Consider the following 19,770-nt stretch of genomic DNA (forward strand, 5'->3'; position numbering starts at 1 on the left):
TGCCCGCCGAGTGGAGGGGGGGCCACGCGGGAGAAAACTACACATCCCATAAGCCCTAGCGCCGCACCTGGGATCAGCGCGCCAAGCGGCGCATACATTACGGCATCAGCTCCGGGGGAGCGGGAAACGTTTCCTGCTTACCGAGCTTGCTGCTGGGACAATTGCCATCATACCTGCTGGGCCACGCTTCCTGCATCGTCCTAACCTCCCGCCGCTGCACATTTACCAGCTTGTTGTTGTGAGGGGGGGCCACGTGGGAGAAAACTACACATCCCATCAGCCCTAGCGCCGCACCTGGGATCAGCGCGCCAAGCGGCGCATAAATTACGGAGCAGCTCCCGCGTCGCGGGCGCGGGACGCGCGCGGGATAAGCCGGGCGAAGCCCGGGCAAAGGGCGGGCCCTCTACGACCCTCAGAGGCCAGAAGAGGCCGGGCTGGGCCACCCCCCTAACATTTGCTTCCTGCATCACACAAGGTATTTATACAACCTGACAAGTAATCGGCTACCCGAGCTTCCCACATTGTGACTGACTGGTGTCTAAGCATGAGGAAGGTAATTAAAAGTTCCAGGATGCCCACCTTAAGATCCGGTACCAAACAGAAGGTGGACACACCACAATTAGTACCTACACTCACAGCGATCGACAAAATGCTACAGCAGACAATAGGGGTCGTATCTACTGCGATAGCAAATACAGAAAGGAGGATGTCCCTACCACCGATGACAATCCTCCAAGATACACAAGAAGTGGCAACTGATCTCTCAGTAGTCACTTTAGATGCGACAGACGACCCAGACATAAGCCTTGGCGTTACTTCCTCCTTCGCCGAGCTCCCGTGTGCTCAGGCCCCTACCGAGAGTAATAGGGATACAGTGAATACCCAGACTTATTCAAGCACCGTGTGTGCCACAGAAAAGGCGATTTCAAGTAATACTGAGGCAAAAAGATCTAGAGAGGGTCAAGCACAAAGGAAAAAAAAGGGACAAAACAATACAATAAATCATAATTGTGTGGCACCTATAACTACCTCTACACCAGGAATACCCTGCTGGGTGGCAAACATGGTAGCCGACCTTAAGGCTGACCTAGAAGATACTATCACTGCCCTGATTAAACCCCTTATGTCAAAAATTGACACATTAACATCTCTAATAAACAACAAGGGGGTGGGCCTCACTAGGCAATTGGGACATGACGTCACATTACCCAAAGCAGGGCAAGAAGGGGGAATGGTTAACAAGACACCAAAAGATAAGGCAGTACCAGCTAAGGAACCTACTGCAAACAGACCAAAGAAAGTCAGGCAGATGAACACCTCAATAGTAGAAAAAGCCCCTATACCCCCTAACTCCGGTACCTCTAGTGTCACCCCACAGGTCCAAATAAAACAAGGTAAAGGAACCCTCCAAGACTCAAATGACAAAACAGGCCAAACCCTAAAAGAAAGGACCATCACAAACCCCCGCCAGTAAAAAATGTACCTGAAAAAAATAAGATCGACTCGATTCCAGACAATCAACCTCCCACCCAAAGCCTTGCCCTTTGTGGTTGTATTGACAGGAGTTCCACCCCTGAAAGAGGGAAAAAGGGAAATACACTTTGAACTAAAAAGTAATGTGTGCAATGGCTACAGATAAATAGACCTCTACCTCCAAATATCTGTGGCGAAATACTTGCAGTAAGAAGAGGGGAGTGGATTGGGAGAGGAATAAAAACAATAGCAGGAGACATAATAACAATTCATTTCAGAGACATTGCTGCAGTGAATTATATATGCAATGCACCCCCAGTAGATCTCACACACAAATCCACCCTTTACATTTAACATATTTTTACCCGAATATACCCCAAAGACCAATGCAGGCAAATAGAACACCTATGAGTAGGGTTCAGCAGCTAGAACCACAGCATAGATTTCACCAATGGCAAATGCCTTGCCAAGGTATCCCAGCCTATGACCCTTTTCTATCTCAGCTTGTGCACTGGAACAGGTTCAGTGCGCTGGAAGAGGTGGACTGACTTGTATTGGAGGAAACCAGTATTTTACATCCCATGAAGAGATTAGAGGAGGAAGGGATCACTGGGATAGGAATTCGTACACCGAGTACCCTAGGACATAGCGATGGTAGGGGGGCTAGTATAAGGAATCTGAAAACAAAAAAAGGGGGAATAAAAACGACAGAGCAATTAGACCAAAAGATAACCCCCATTCGAATTAGGCGGAACAGTGAAATTATACTTGAACCCGGCACCAATATAATACCAATAGGGGAAGTCAAGGAAGCGCATCCATTAAGGGAACCAAAAGGGCGTCCCATGGGGGATAACCAGGATAGCCTCCGAATCATATCTTGGAATATTGCAGGACTGGCAGCCAAATATGAATCCCAGGAATGGCGGAAGTATATAAACAACTTCCAAATTATATGCCTGCAAGAGACATGGGCGGCTGACACAAATCTGTATAGCATAGAGGGGTATAAATGCTTTTCTGTCCCGGCCACAAAATCACCATCGGGGAGAGCGATTGGGGGATTAATAATGTATGTAGACCTCCATATTCAAGGGACCTGGTTTCATTATAACTGGGATTCACGAAACATACAAGCGGTAGGGTATCGCTTTAAAAGGTTCAACCTCCTCTTACTAAATTGGTTCAACGCTGTAGGCACGATGGGAAAGGGGACCGTTACAAAAGAACTGGATTCCCGTCTAGACAAACAGGATTTATTAAATAAGACACCAAACCCCCCTAGTATAATACTTATGGGGGATTTTAATTGCCACCTTTGCGAGAATCTAAGACCATTGAATAAGGATTGGTCGCGATGCACCGTATCAAAAGGCCCACATTTTGCACACACTATAGAGGGATGGAATTTAGAGAAGCTAACAAAAAGGCACAACTTGGTCCATACTATGGACCTGATAGAGCTAGGCAGAAACGGAGACTCTAACCCAACATTCAAAGGCAGAGGCTGCCATTCGTACATTGACTTCATTTTGGTTTCACCTTTCACAAAAAGAAGTATCAGCAGCATGGCTATAGACACAAGCATTTTTAGCGATCACAACCCTCTGATCTTAGTACTAAAAGGCTTTAACTTTAAAAAACCTTCATACATAACAGATATTATAGAAAAGGAAGTGGACCAGGGGAGGAGGATCAAATGGGCCAAGATAGATGGAGATACATTTTACAGAAGATTAATAACAGAAGGACATAACGCTATAAATACATGCCTTGATCCCAGCATGGGGGGAGCAACGGTGGTCAGTGCATTTGAAGAAATTGCACGTCATGTAGAGAATCTACTAAAGACCTCCAAAGGCAGTAAAGTAGCTCTTACCCCGCGTTGGTTTGACCTAGACTGTACCAAGGCGCACAAAAACCTTAAACTTAGCCTTAAGTCTCGCCCCAGGGATAACCTTAAAATTGTACAGTACAGATTAGAATACAAAAAAGCCCTGAAATCACGTAAAAAGTGCTTACAAATACATGCATGGGAAGACTTAAGGGAGGCGGCAGAAAGGGGAGATATTTCGGGATTTTGGAAAGTCATTAATACACCATGTTTCCAGGACCCAGGAGTACCGAAAATAATAAATACCATTTTACCAGAACAATGGCAGACCCATTTCCAGAGCCTCTGTAATCATACAGGACAACTAACCCAGGGTGAAGGATCAAGGTTAAATCCAACTACGCGATTGGACTTTTCCCTGGCAGAAGTGGAACTGGCAATTGCAGGACTGAGCAAGAACAAAGCACCCGGCCCTGATGGTATACCCCCCGACCACTACCTGAGCAACATAGATCTGTGGGCTCCACTGCTCACGAGAGTTCTGAATGAGGCAGTGGTGGCAGGGCTACCTCGTTCCTGGTCAACGGCAACCATAGTCCCGATTTACAAAAAAGGGAATCGTGATGACCCACAATGTTACCGTCCCATATCCCTCTTAGATGTGACGGCCAAGGTACTGGGCTGTGTTATTTTAAATCGTTTGCAGGAATGGGCGGAGGAGAACCAGGTCCTGACAGACATACAATATGGGTTCAGGGAGGGCAGATCTACCACCGATCAATGCTTGAATCTCTACCTCCTGACAGCCAAATATACCATCGCTGGCAAGGGGGCTATTTACATGGGGTTCATGGACCTCTCCGCGGCCTTTGAACGTGTAAATAGAGAAAAACTTTGGAACCTATTGTTAAACTTAGGAGTGGAACAAAAACTGGTAGACCTCCTAAAAGACCTACACTGGAACACTTCCGCAACAGTTCGATACAATCAAGAGGGAAGCAGGACTGAGCACTTTTTATGTACAAGTGGAGTGAGGCAGGACTGCATCTTGGCGCCTTTTCTGTTCTCTATATACATTAATCTCCTGGACAAAGAACTACTCAAATTGCGTGTGGACTCACCCCAAATAGGACACCGAGCGGTGCCCGTATTACTCTACGCGGATGATGCGGTGTTGTTAGCCAGAACACCCTTGGGGATTCAGAAGCTGATCAATGGCTTTGTCGATTTCATGGCTAAACTTGACCTATCGGCAAATCTGGAAAAATCTTATGTCATGCCAGCAGGAGTCAAAGAAAAAGGGAAGTTTACCTATAAAATTGGGTCACATAAGATTGGACAGGTTAAGACTTTCTCGTACCTTGGTGTACTGTTCGATGAACAGTTAAACTTTAAACCCTTGACGGACAAACACGCAGCAAAACTGGTGGCGTCAGCAGGGGCCATCATGGGTTACGGGAGAAGACTTGGCAGATGGTCTCCAGAGCAAATGCTAAACCTGTATAGATCTGTATGTTGTGCCAAGGTCACCTACGGAGCAGAAGTATGGGGTTTTATAGATAAACAATTGCAGCAGATTCAGGTGGAAGAAAACAAGTTCTTTAAAAGAATCTTGAAATTGCCGCAGAGTACCCCGGCCTATATCATCCATGAGGAAGTAGGGGAGCCCTACATTGAAGACGGTATCAAAATTAGACCCCTCCTCACCTGGATCAAAATCTGGATTAATCCAGAAGCAGACCTCACAAGACAAATCCTAAAAGACTGTTTGAAACTTGACAGAGGGGGCCACATTCCATGGCTGAAGTATGTAAAGGATTCTCTTGAGGCAATCGGCTGCAGAAACTTTTTCACTGCACTAGAATCTCTAAACGGCCAGAATAAAACAAAGGTTAAAAAACTTTTCACAGAATGGACACTTACGACTAGGGCCGAGGTGGAAAGGAGTAAGCCTACTGTTTTATCCTACTGCTCATTGAAAAGGAAACAAGGAATGAAACCATACCTCACTGTGATGCATAACGCCCAGGACCGATTCTATATGACCCGGTTTAGACTAAATATGCTACATCATTTACTTGCCGTCCCCTCTGGTTTCACTCTAACACTGGAGGCTAAGGGTACCTATGGCTGCGACGCTAGGTCTCCGCAGGATACCCTTCACTTTGTTCTGCTATGTCCCTTTTATTCTGTTCCCAGACGTAAGTTCTTAGTAGGGATCCTGAAAGAAACTAAACTCAGACAATCTAAAATGGCCCTGAGGTTTCTCCAGAAAGCCTCAGATGCTCATACGTTGTTTTGTACAGTAAGTTTTATCAGGGGGGCAATGCGGTTAAGGAACACCAGAGAAATAACCGACTGAAATGTTCCTTAAACATAGACCCAAGTATGGAAATGTCCCCTTCTTCTTTGTAAATGAAATGAATTTTAGCTTATTTTTAAAAAAAACTTATTTTAAACTCGTTTTTATATATATAAAAAAAATGTATGTATTGTTTATGTACTTTTATGGTGTCTTTTTAAGTGCCGAATAAAGATTTAAAATTGAAAATTGAAATTGAGTAGCGTGCTATACAAGTATCATGATTGATTGATTGATTGATTGAAAGAGTAAAAATGCAGAAAGTATAAAGCTATAGTGATGCCTCATAACAGTGGAGTAATCTTGTTAGCACCACAAATCAGGATGACAGGAAGCCATCGGTGAAAAGGAAGCTACCATAAGGATAAGAGAGCAAAAAATAAAATGGTTATATGAGGGATAGGTGTAGACCAAGTTGTAAAAGCAGGAATTCCATAGAAGCAATCGTTGAGTTGTCAATGTAGCTCAGGAGAATAGACCTGAAGAACGTCGACACAGGGAGTATGTAGGGAAGAAAGATAGTGAAAATGCAGGTGACAATTGTAGCAATAAATTGAAGCAGACTCCTTGAAGGTAAATAGGCTCTCATATCCTAAAGCATAGCAACACACAACTAATATTGGATATGAAGCAACAGACTTTGGCTGAGAGGAAAATGTAGTTAAAATCTTCTTCATGGAGAAAATTGGGACTCTGCAATAGGAGCAACACGTGGTACATTCCAACAAAAAGCAGCAGTAAAGTAGTGTTGCATAAGGTAAAAAGCGCAGCGCTTACAGAAGCCAATAGTCGAAGTGACTCCAAAGTTATTACATGTTGAAGAGAATCACAAAAAGACTTGGCAGAGTTCTCACTTTATCATCTGGAGGATAGACGCTTTAGCAATGGAGAAAGTCACAGTAAAAAAATTGCCAATAATAAATGCTAAAATAGGCTCACCTTCCGTGAGTTGGTGTGATAGGAATTTCAAAATGGCGGTCGTATTGCATAAACAAGGCAGCATCAATCACACTCTGACAAGAAATGTGTGATAAAATGAATCCTCCTCATACAGGCAGCAAGATGGTAAAAGGCTTTGCATTATTTAAGGAAGGTATGAGGCATATCAGTGTTGAAGGCGGAGGAGGAGAAAGATGAGGCAGGAGAAAGTGTGACGCGGGCTCAGTGGCCATAAAATGGCAGCCGCCGCAACTCTCGTTGGGTATAATTGCCGACAGCTGCAAAGTGCCGCAGGAAGAGAAAAGTGCTTCCAAAAAGCCTCTCACCGGGCTCAGCGCATCTTCATACTCGGCAGCGTGTCCCTTCTTGCTCTGCAAATGTCAGGTGAGGCTCAGGAGGCGACGAAGAGTTCTGCATCACTGCGGAGCTCAGTCCAGGTCCGCCATCCCGCTCCGGCGCGTAAGCCACGCTCCCCCCCCACTTGTACCATATTAAGCCGAAAAACAGAGGTCTTGATTCACCTATATGTGAGGCTCATTCTTGTAGTTCTCCTGACTTACCAATGACATTTAGGAGTAAGCGAGGAGTGTTCATGGCTCACGCCTGCAATTCTGAAATACAACAAGAGTAAGCTACAGCAGAAACTTTATGAATCGAGACAGAATATGTAAGTAATTTCTAAGACAGAGTTATTTTCAACAGAGGCAGCAACATTGTGATGGATACAAATGGATTATCTAGTGTGACATACTTGTTCATTTCATTTAATCCTTTTTACATTGTTGGTGCCTTATTGCAAACACCTAAATGTAGTGTGCAAAACAGTTTGGCCAAACCTACAAAATATAATACAGCCCAAATTGCTTGACCACATACCTTTCGGATGGGTCCTTAGCAGCCTGAGACCAGTGATGTCACAATGAGCTCGGGACAATAACTTCACGTAAAACAATTCACTTACAAATAAGGGCATCATGAAACTCCTATTTTGGAAGGGAGGCTGTGCGCAACTAAGCAATTCTGTGTAACAGAAAACATTTAAAATGTTGTTTGGAGCTCTTTGGCTTTGATCGGATACCTCAGATATACAAATAGAAAACAGCAGCAGCTGCTGCCAAAATAAAAGAATGGGGCAGAGCAGGGGCAAATAATGAAGAAAAGGCACTAACCTGAATTTCCCTCAGCCACTCCTTCTACCGGTGCTCCTTTCTTCCGGAAGTCCTTGAGCCAGTACATGCTCACAGCCTCCCCACCCAATCCAGACGCTGCTCTCATGCTGTGAGAGCAGCACCTGGATTGGTCTGAGTGGCCTGGTTATGTGCTCATGAAGGGACTGGGAGCATGTGCCCTTTCTTCAGACAGTTGTAAGATACAGTTGGGTGGAGAAATTTTAAGTGCGCATGTCAGTTTGACCGGCCTAAGACGCCCGACCGAACTGGCATGTCCACTTACAGGTTTCGTCCACTCCTCTTCTCAGGCCCTGACTAGTGTTGAGAAGATCACCTTGTCCCTCACTAGAATCAGCAGCATTGGCAGCCAGTTGAAAATAAAAGGATAATAAAATTGTTTTATCATATTACTTTTCATTCTCAGTGGGGCGACACTCCTCCACAACTGAAGAGGTGCAGCCACTGATAGAAAAGTAAAAAAGAGTTGTGTAGTATTGAAGCAAATAGAGCAAGAACGTGTGAAAAGTAGGGACAGTGGATGAATGGAGAGATGGATGGATGCATGGAAAGAATGGCTGGGAGATGGGTGGATGGATGATGGATGAATGCGTGACTGGCTGGACAGACGAATGGATGGATGCAGAGAAGAGTGGTTGGCTGGCTGGAAAGAAGAGTGGAAAGAAGTATCGATGGATGGATAAAATGATGGATGTGAGGATGAAAAGAAAACCAGATGATGGAAGGAAGGAAGATGAGATGAATGTATGGAAGGAAGCATGGATGGATGGGTGGATGAAAGAAGAACAGGTAGGGTGATGTTTAGAGGAAAGGAAGGAGTGATGGGGAAATAGACGACAATGATGGAGGGAAAAAAAGAGGGCTATGTGGGTAGAAAGAGGAAAAGAAGGATGATGGATGGATGGCGAGAAGGAATGGGGTATGAAGGTTTGATGGAGAGAAGGCAGGAAAGGGGGATAACAATAGACAGAAGAACGGACAGATAGATTATAGAGAAAAGAATGAAAAAGAAAATAAAAGAAAGATGATGGATGGAAGAAAGAAGGATACAGAGAAGAGTGGGTGATGGATAAAAGAATGATAAGAGAAAGATAGGATTGAGACAGGGAAATAAAGAGGAATGAAAGTTGGAAAGAGAGGCTATGGAGGCATGGCTATTTGCTAAAAAACATGCCAGGAAGGATCATGTCAAAATTTTATGAAAAGGACAAAAGAATATGTTACAACCAAAAGTCCATTGGTAGCCATGAGGTATATTCGAGTAAGAGGTTTATTTAAGCTTAGTTACAGGTCAGATCAAGGTGATGAGTAGAAGATGTGAAGAAGAGCAGTTCATCCCCACCAGGATCAGCATCCGTGCTGCTCAGCCAACACTCTCCAACTGTCTCTCTCTCCACTCCACCAGGCACTCCAACATTCCACTCCCTCATCAAGCATTCTAACATTCCACATACACATTCATACTGGCTGAGCAGCAGGGAATGGGATAACCAGGGAAAGGATGCATCATTCGAAATCAAGGTATAACAGAATAACTATTGTGATTCCATTTGGAATGAAGTTTACCCTAATTTAATGTATTGGGAGGAAATCTACAGTAATGATTTAATATTATAAATGAAGCAAAAGTAACATTGGAACTGTTTGTACTGGGTATATGAGTTTAAATTTGATTTCTTTCAAAAGCTTGTATTAGCCGTACAAGAGTGTGGGGAGGACTTTCCTTAACCCCTTCAATGCAGCGCGAATTCCGCTGCGGTGCTGAAGGTTCTAAAGAACCTATGGACTCATGACGGAACAGTTCTGTCATGAGCACAGGCCAACCGACGCTCATGACGGAACCGTTCCATCATGAGCACCAAAGGGGTTAATCTAAGGTGAAGCTAATTAGTTTGATGTTGGATCAGCGCTCGAGGAGGAGCTTTACCACTACAGCACCATGAATTTTGTAAAAAAAAAAAAAGTTGTTCAATAAGAAGGTGGAACCAGGAGTTGGCATCCTGGGAATTCTCTTTTTTGTTTCAGCTCCATGGTTAGCCATACTACAAAGCATGACCACCTGGATCAAAAATATATCTCCTGTTGCTGTTCACACACCAGGAAACAAATTGTGCCAGTGTTTAATTTGAGCTAAGGGGTTCCTGGTGCTCGGTACCAGCAGCACTAATGAGAGTCTGCCACATGGTGGCACTGTGAGATGAGCACAACAACAGTTGTTTATTAATAATAATTGAATTTTCTTTAAAAAATATTAATACCTGCTATCAGGGCTATTCTTATAGCTTTGAGGCCCTGGAGTAGTTAAGTTAGAAGTGTCACAACTGTAGGACTGAAGGACTGGGTTCTTTAAGACCCAGCGGTGCCAGGGGACAACACCTGAAACCTTCGTGGGTAACCTGCTCCGGCGTACGAATCACAGAGACACGGGACACTTCCTTCGGCGTCAAAGATTCAAGTTTATTTACTGCAGGGAAACACAGAAGTCACAGGAAGTACAACAAGTGTAGTTCGGGGAGACTGCTTCAAATTGGTTCTGTGGATCGCTCCTTTTATACAGAATTCTCCCATAGGTTTGCATAGCACACAAAGGTTTACAACCCGGTTCCCATAATCATCCCCCAGAGGGGTCGCTTTGGTCACTTTGATACTCACAAGGTCCGGAACATAAGTGCGGAAACGTTTGGCGGTTCCCAACTGTAAAAACCCATCTTCCCACCATTAGTACATTCCAATCAGCAGTAAAACAGATCGAAGAAGGAACAAGAACAGGTGTGGAGGAAGATGGAAACAGTGGGGAGATTGGAAAGGGTGTAAAAGGGGAGGTATCGGGAAACACGAGCTACAGGCATCAAAGGGGCGTGCCTAATGAGATGCACGGCTGAGACAATAAACCGGCACGGCGAGATGAGCCTCGAGCGGGGCCATCTGCCTTACAGTATCATCCTCCTCATCATAAAGACATTTACAAAGGACATGTGTCTTCCGCAAATATCTTGGGAGTCCCAGGGTCGCAAAGCGGACAACGTCCGTTCGCTGGCTACTTGAGGGCAAGAGACAAAATGGATGCCGTATCTAAGATGGAACCCGTGGGTACAGATGAAAAACCCACGTAACAAACGAATGGTTTAAGTTAGCACAGCGAAACTGCGCACACTTACTAAACTCGTCATTTGCGGTTCGTAGATACCAGACTCGACCATATTCGTGCGAGTCGGAAACACCACTTACAATTGTCACGGAACCTCAGACGCTCCTTTTGCCCTCATGTAGGCAAGCACTAGTCGGAATCATACTCGATATTCATCAGACCATCTAGATGTTGCTGTAGCATAGCTCTGTCCAACCGAGTTCCATTGGTAACAGGTGGCTGTCTCATACACGTTGTAGCACAGAGGCCACATAAGGCAGGACCACACTGCACACAAAGGCAACACGTGAACAGGAACGCCACAACGACTCCGATGATCATCAGAATCTTCCAACCCCAAGTCGACATCAGGCCCCAAAACCACCCAAGTAGCGTCCAATCCCCTACATCCACGTGTATGGATTCAGAGATTTTATGCAACTTTGAGATGGCTTGATAGACAGTCGGAGCGTTATCAGGAATGAAAATACAGCAGCTCGAATGGATCACCTTACATACCCCACCTCGATCTGCTAAGATCACGTCTAAAACCATACGGTTTTGTAACGTCATAAGTCTATCCGCCTAAAGTTCTGTGGTGATATTACCAAGGGCACTGGCAGTAATATTAGCTGTCGATTCTACCACTCGAGTCAATTGTCTCAGGTTCCTACTATTAACCATAGGTCCCCAAAACGGGAGGAAACCCTTGAAGAAGTCTCCTGCCTCTTGACCGGCAGTATCCTCTTCGCTAATTACGCCTCTCACAACTCTAGTCTTGTGATAATCTGCATCTACAGTGAACGTCGGAGGCAACAAGTTTGCGATAAAACATGAGCCCATGAAATCAGAGGGCAACCATGCATATGCACGATCATGACAGACAAAGTAGGTACCCTTGGCAGCCAGAAACACAGGGGACGAGATCATCGGCAGCATGTAATTTTCAGTGCAAGCACTCTCTCCAAGTCGGGCTTTCGATCTTCGGCCACGACCCATTAGACAAAAATTACCAATGTGGGGTACGACCCATATCGGAGGCGAGCTGTTAAGCTGTTTATCACTCGTGAGCGCCCTGTACTCGACCTTACTCAGGACCCTATAGGCTTGTACCTCTTCCACTGGAATGAGCGACGGCTCATAGATATCTCTATCTAAGTCTTCTATCGCTATAGACAAAGGCTTATAGTACGAGCCAGGGCCAAGGTAGGGAGAACGTGGCTCTCGATTGGGGTGAGAATCCAATGCGCTTCGAAACATTGTTTGAAATGCTCGAGCAGACCCTTGGGAACTATACGGTAACACCAGATATGGAATTCCCTTATCCGTGGTATGTGGCATCAACCCACACACCCAACAATTAGTAGTGTTAACCACTAACTGGTGCTGGTGAAGGAGCTGAATAAAGGAATTGTTGCGGAATTCTGCACGTCTAGCCTGCTCGTGTTCGGGTAAGATATGAAAGGAATGGGGAGATGCAACAGTGGTAGGTCGAGGATTAGGGGTAGGAGTAGGTATGGCAGGAGATAAGGAACAAGACATCATGTAATACACCCCACCCGCCAATAATGCAGAAACAGTCAAAAGCAATACGAATATTTGGAACATAAAACATTTGGTACGACTAAGTTGTTGCAACTTGAACCTTTGCGCCTGAGCTTCTTCCAAGTCCATCAGCTTCGAAAATGCCATCCCCTACGACCGTCCGCAACGTTTCTTGACGCACTTCGTTCTGTGTAGCAGTAGCCAATCCCTAGGAGTTCCCAGGAACCGACGGTCTTTAACCTAGCGTCAAGACCTACTAACCAGAAGGAAGTACACGCGCGGCCCTACGGCCTTTATTCACAATTATGTGTATGCAAAGTGTCTCTCAGCTGTGGAAGCAAAAATATGAGGAACGAAACTCAATGTATATATACTAGAATAATTACAATGATACGAGTGTTCAAACTGATCGTGGAAAACGGGATAATGCAATTGTCAAGGGACAAAACAGGATCTTTTATTAGTCTTTAGTGTTGGATCGCAAAAAGTATCGGGTTTTCCCAGGACGTGTCTGCTCGTCAAACAACGGATCCGTCGAAGGGACAGCGTCCTGTTGATCAGTTGAATGTTCTGGTCTTGAGTCTTTTGATGACAAATGTTCAACAGTGTCTTTCTGCTGCACTGAGGATTCTCCAACAGGTTGTGCGTCGCTAAAAGGTACAAACGCCGACAATCCTTCGGTTTCAGTTGATGCAATGCCTCTCCTCACCCACGAGTCTGCCGGCAACGGAATAGGGACCTTTTTGGTATGGGTGGCATGCACCCAGTTTTTCCGACCCTCTAGACGAACAGCAGTTCTCGTGGCAAGGAGGATCTGGAAGGGTCCAGTGAATCTGGGCTCCAAATTCTTCTTGCGCGCGAAATTTCGCGTCACCACCCAGTCTCCGGGCTGGAGCTGGTGGCCTGGACCCTCCGTCTGCATCGGCAATGCTTCGTAAACCTGTTGGTGAATTAACCTCAGTTTAGCAGTCAAGTCATGGAGATAATCGATCAACATTGGATACTCCAGATCACAGAACACACCCGGTCTAGGGACCCCCCAAACATTTGCAGGACGACCGAACACTATTTCATAGGGACTGAGCCCTACTCGGGAATGTACGGTTGCCCTTGTTGACAGTAATGCTAAGGGTAAAGCGTCAGGCCACGAGAGACCAGTCGTAGCCTGAATCTTCGCTAGCTTCAGTTTAAGGGTGCCGTTATACCCTTCAACCAAACCAGCTGCCTGGGGATGATTGGCACTATGGAATTTTTGATTAATTCCAAGGCCCTTACACACACTCTTCATCACACTCCCCACAAACTCACTTCCGTTATCCGACCATACAATCCGAGGCATTCCATACCGAGGAAAGTATTCCTTCAGTAGGATTTTCGCAGTTGACAAAGCAGTGTTGTCCTTAAGAGGGTAGGCTTCAATCCATCGGGAGAACGCGCAAACCACAACTAAAACGTATTTCAGGTTATTGCATCGCTCCATATGGATGAAGTCTAATTGGATCACCTCAAAGGGACATGAAGGGGGAGCAAAACTACCAGGAGGAGTTGGGGTTCCCTTACCAGGATTGTACAACATACATACCATACAGTTCTTAACCAAGCCTTCAGCACATTTCGTGATACCATCATTCTTCCACACAGGAGACAGCAACTTGCAAATACCTTTCGCGCTAATATGTGCTAACCCATGCGCCATTGTCACAACAGCTAGCACATATGCATCCGGTAACATCCATCTCTTATGTTCCGACAAATCAATCCAACAACCATTCGCATCCAACTTTCCCGTACTTTCTTTCCACTTTGTCTTTTCAGTCTCGGTGGCCTCATTCTGAATTGCTTTCACACTCTCGATAGTGTCCTCACACATACTCGATTCTGTAGGCCACCTAACCGAACTCGTCACATACATTAGAGTGCTAAGGTTCCGGGCAGTCTCCTTAGCAGTCTCATCCGCAAACGCATTACCACGACCAACATCATCCGTCACCTTATGATGCGCACTACATTTAACAATCGCCACCTGCTTAGGCAACGTAAGTGCATCCAAAAGATCATTCACAAGCTGACCATGCTGAATCTTCGTACCATGCGATGTCAGAAAACCTCTCTCTCTCCACAACTGTCCAAAGCTATGGGCGACGCCAAAGGCGTATTGGCTGTCGGTAAACACATTCACACGTTTCCCTTTCGCTAACACACACGCTCTGGTGAGAGCGATCAGTTCTGCAGCTTGGGCAGAATTCTGGTTTAATCGTGCAGTCTCAACAACAGTATTCAACGTTACAACAGCATATGCAGTAGTCACATCACCATTCGGTAATTTAAAACATGAACCATCCACATACAGCGTTCCATCTGGGTCTTCCAAAGGAGTGTTTTTAAGGTCCACTCGACCTTTTGTTTCCTCTTCCGTTCTCAAATAACAGTCGTGTTCTGTTATTTCATCTGACTCTGAGCTAATTGGTAACAAAGTCGCCGGATTCAGGACATTACAACGTTTTATCTGAATATGACTTGCCAGCAGCGTCAGCTCGTACCCAGACAATCTCGCACTCGTCAAGTGCTGGGTTTTCGTACGATTTAAAAGAGTGTCGACTGCATGCGGAACCATTACCGTAAGCATATTATCCATGACCAATCCTGCTGATTGTCGGATGGACACCGCAGCTGCCGCTGTTGCTCTCAAACAACTCGGCAATGCTCTAGCTACCGGGTCCAAGGTCGAGGAAAAATATGCACATGGACGTTGCTTACCACCAAAAGGTTGCGTTAAGACACTCAATGCACAACCTTCCCTCTCGTGAACATATAATGTAAACGGCTTACTGTAGTCAGGAGTACCTAACACAGGAGCCGAACACAATGAATCACGTAGTTCAGAAAAACTTTTCTGACATTCTTCCGTCCATGGTAAAGGAGTTGAAGCATCCTTGCACGTGAGAGCTACCAATGGTTTCGCTAGCAATGAAAAATTTGGAATCCATTGCCTGCAATACGACGTGATACCTAGAAAGGCACGCACATCTCTTTGGGTTGTTGGCACAGCCATTTGTGCAATTGCTGCAATTTTCTCTGGGGTCAACCGCCTTCCCTCCTTTGACAATAAGTGACCGAGATAGGTTACTTCTTGACAACAATATTGGAGTTTAGATGGTAACACCTTGTGATTTAACTCGCAGAGATGTTGCAGCAGCGACACCGTAGCAATTTTGCAAATGTCCTGAGTATCTGCAGCTACCAATAAGTCGTCGACATATTGGATTAAGGCCGCACCAGCCGGCAATGAAAACGCATCCAGTTGACCCTTCAAGGCTTGACTGTAAATCGATGGACTCTCACAGTAGCCCTGAGGAGCGCGTTTGAACCGGAAGCTGCGTCCACCAAGAGAGAAACCGAAAAGGTCTCTGCTCTCTTCTGCAATAGGAATGCTGAAGAACGCATTCTTCAAATCAATCACCGAAAACCAAGATGCAGAAGCTGGAATCAGAGTCAGTAGTGCCGTGATGTCAGGCACAACGGGGAACTGAGGAATTACAATTTTATTCACCTCCCGTAAATCGATAACAAAACGATAAACAGGCGGTTTCGAAGGATCAGTACGTTTAAGAATGGGCAGTACAGGACTGTTGCACACGTTTCCCCGCGTTTCCTCAATAACGTCTTTCTCGATCAAATCATAGATGATCGCTAACAATGCTCGTTCACCATCAAGAGAGATACAATACTGGGGAATACGTGGCAACCGCACATTAGATTTCAACTGAACAACATAAGGGGAGATGTCAAGCAGGCCCACGTCATTGGGACCCGTTGCCCACAAAGATGCAGGAAGAGAACTCAATTCTGGTGGAAGCTTATCGAGAGACAAGTACATAGGAGAGACAATCCTCTCTCCTAAAGTAAGCTGCACACCCGCAGGAGAACAATACAGAGTTGCATACAAACGTTTAAGCAAATCCAGACCCAAAAGGTCTGGATTTTGACCACAACCCGTGGTCAAAATCAACGGAGCTTCTAGCTCACGAGGCCCAATTGTAAGGGGCAGAGGGCGCGAAACTGGATTGCTAACGGGGGCGCCAGAGAATCCAACGGAAACATTTGTTAAGCCAGACAAAGGTGCGCCAGGGAGTTTCGAATGCTTTATGGAACTTTTCGCTGCACCAGTGTCCAACAGAAAAGGCTCAACGACGCCCGATGTAGCAACTGCGACGTAAGGCCCTCTCTGATCAACCGGAACTGATACCACTCCCTCTCCTTGTCTATGGCTGTCCTAGTAATTACTGTCGTCAGTTCCCTGATCGACGTAATAATCGTCTACATTGTACTGCGCAGATCGCCCTTGCGATGATCCACGTTGATCAAAACAATTATCGGAATTTGACGAGTTGTCTGAACGGTCATTCTGAGCACTACGACCTCTACCCCGTGATGTCTGCTGTGAACCACCACGACCTCCTCTAGATGAATTACCGCTATTACGATCGTTTAGAGCAGGACAATTGAATTTCAAATGACCCTCCTGTCTACAATAGGCACATTGATTGTACCCCAATGAAGATCTTTGGGAAGAGGAGTCATTTCAGGATTGTGATCGATTCGATTGTGGCTGCGATCTATTTTGCTGCACAGCATTCTGATTCGAACGCGGAGGATAAGCCTGTTGTAACACACTTTAGTTTTGAGTTCTTTCGTCTTTTTATCAGCACGGTCGTTCTCTTCTTTTTCTCTGTTCTCATAATACTGTGCCGTAGCCAATATTTGAGCCGAGGTAGAAACGGCCCACGCACTTTCAGAGTTTTTCAATTTATTGCTCAAATCGGGTAATAAGTTCGAAACAAATTTGTCCACGAACAACCGCTGACCACCCTCAGTACCCATATCCTGACCACTATGGTCAATGAATGCCTCCTCGAATCTCCTAAAGAAGTCGGAGACACTCTCGTCCTTCTTCTGTCTACAAGCTGACAATTTGTCCCAATTCACCCTCATAGCTGGCATTAGAGTTTTCATTAGCGTGATTATTCTTTGAGGAAGCGCAGCAATCAACTGCTCGGGTTTAGCACCACCAGTTTGTCGACCATCCGCCGCTACAATGGCAGCCCAATCACCACCTAATTCGTTTGCGTGATTTTCCTGACGAATCTTTGCCCATACCGGTTGCGGTACAACATTGCCAAACAGCATGTCAATATCAGCAAGATTCATTACCGTAGCATCTACGAGCTGCGATCATTCTTTATAATACCCAGCAGGATTTTTGCGAGGGTCAGGCAAAGATTGCTTCACCTGTAGCACTTCAGAGCGTTTCCATGGGAGATGTATCCATACCCTCTGAAAGAATGGCAAGATCGGGGGGTTTGCCCCAGGATTACCTGGCATCCACACTGGTGGAACTTCTCGCATAGGAAACTGCCCAGACTCATCTGGCTGTCTTTCAACATCTTCAACAAACAAGGCTTGAGGTATAGGAGTGGGACGGAAAGATAGCAACCGCTCAACAGCACGTCGAACGTTGGTATCCACTATCAGTCCAGTCGAGAACTGAAGCTGTAGGTCAGACAAAGCGGTCAGCACCTCGTCAGGTGCATCGGCCGATATCTGATCGCGAAGGACCTTACACATTTCTTCAAACACGAATCTTTGGGTTGGTATATTGAATTGACAAAACGTATCGAGTACGACACGTGGCGGATTTCTAAGAGGATATGTCATCCAACCCATTGCCATATTATATAGCGAAGCACGTTCCCTGTTACCAGGAAGCTGACTACGTCTCTGAGGACCATCTGAACCAGCGGACCCAAGGACAGGTCCGAGAGAATGGAAAAAACTAGCCGCAAGAGGAGAAGTACGACTACGAGTAGAGGGAGAAGTATAGGACACAGGACTAACAAGCGAAGGAGTAGAGACAGAAGCAACAGCAGGAGTTAACAGAGCAGGAGCAGTAGCGGGAGCAGGAGTATGTGGAAGCGGAGGAGCAGTAGGGATAGCAACAGGCAAAGGAGCAGGAACAGTCGGAAGAACGGGTGCAGGTTGAGGAACAGGTGGAGGAAGAATAGGTGGAAGAATAGGTACAGGAGGAACCACAGGAGCTGCGGTACCCTGTACATACGGAGGTGGCGACTTCATAAGATAGGACATTAAAGGATCCTCAACTGCTTCTTCCTTCTTTTCCGACTCCGTAGGCAAAACAGGATAACATTTATCTATAGTCATACGCTGTAGTCTATCAAACACTTCCTTTTCCTTAACCTCCTTATCACGCTGAAATTGCTCTGCTTTCTTTACAATGGTAGCAACACCATCTCTCTGATTTCGTTTAGTCTGTCTGATTTCTTTCTGTCGGGCTTCTTTACGCCACAACCGAAAGGCGTCAAACATGGCCGGCCTTGACTTTTTCTCGAACAATTTAGCCTCAGGTTATCTAAGCTCGGGGTCTCAAAGCTACCATGAGGTGGCCAACTAAGGACACCGTCCTTCTTAGTATAGCGAATCCAATAATCATTGAAAGTAATCGGGCCTAGCCCATGTTTGCTGTACAGTTCATAAGTCGGAGTTCCAACCGGAGGTATCGGACACGAGTCCTCCAGTCGGGAATCCGCACCACAACGTCTGAAACAACTAAACAAAGTACTGCGACCAGGCATCTTGCACACTAGCCGAGTTTCACAATCGTCAAGGGTTACGGGATTTACCAAGTCCCAACAAAAGCAAAAAACCCTCGGTTTTTGGCGGCTGCAGTCGTCAAACAACACAACAAAGTACCAAGAACCACAAATGCAATGGAACCATGCAACCACTAAGCAACCACAACCAAGAACTCTGAGAGCGACCCACAAATACTTAACTCAAAGATCGATGGCGTCACCAGGAAGGCCCGTCAATCGTCTCGCTCTTCCAAGGTCTACGCCAGGCGCCAAAACAGGTCTACAGTCAGGGCAGCAGTCCGTCGCAGCCGTCAGGAGGCGGGAATCTTCGCGGGAAAAGTCTTCGGGCCACTTGTTTCGACAACAGGATCGATGAAGCGGAGTGCACCTTCCCTCGGAGATTTCACACGAAGTTCCTCACGATCGTCGGGCTTGGACCGGTACCACTGATGCAGCCCCACGTTGGGCGCCAACTGAAGGACTGGGTTCTTTAAGACCCAGCGGTGCCAGGGGACAACACCTGAAACCTTCGTGGGTAACCTGCTCCGGCGTACGAATCACAGAGACACGGGACACTTCCTTCGGCGTCAAAGATTCAAGTTTATTTACTGCAGGGAAACACAGAAGTCACAGGAAGTACAACGAGTGTAGTT

The sequence above is a fragment of the Lissotriton vulgaris genome, chromosome 3_1 (assembly GCF_964263255.1).
Source record: "Lissotriton vulgaris chromosome 3_1, aLisVul1.2, whole genome shotgun sequence".
Classification (NCBI taxonomy): Eukaryota; Metazoa; Chordata; class Amphibia; order Caudata; family Salamandridae; genus Lissotriton; species Lissotriton vulgaris.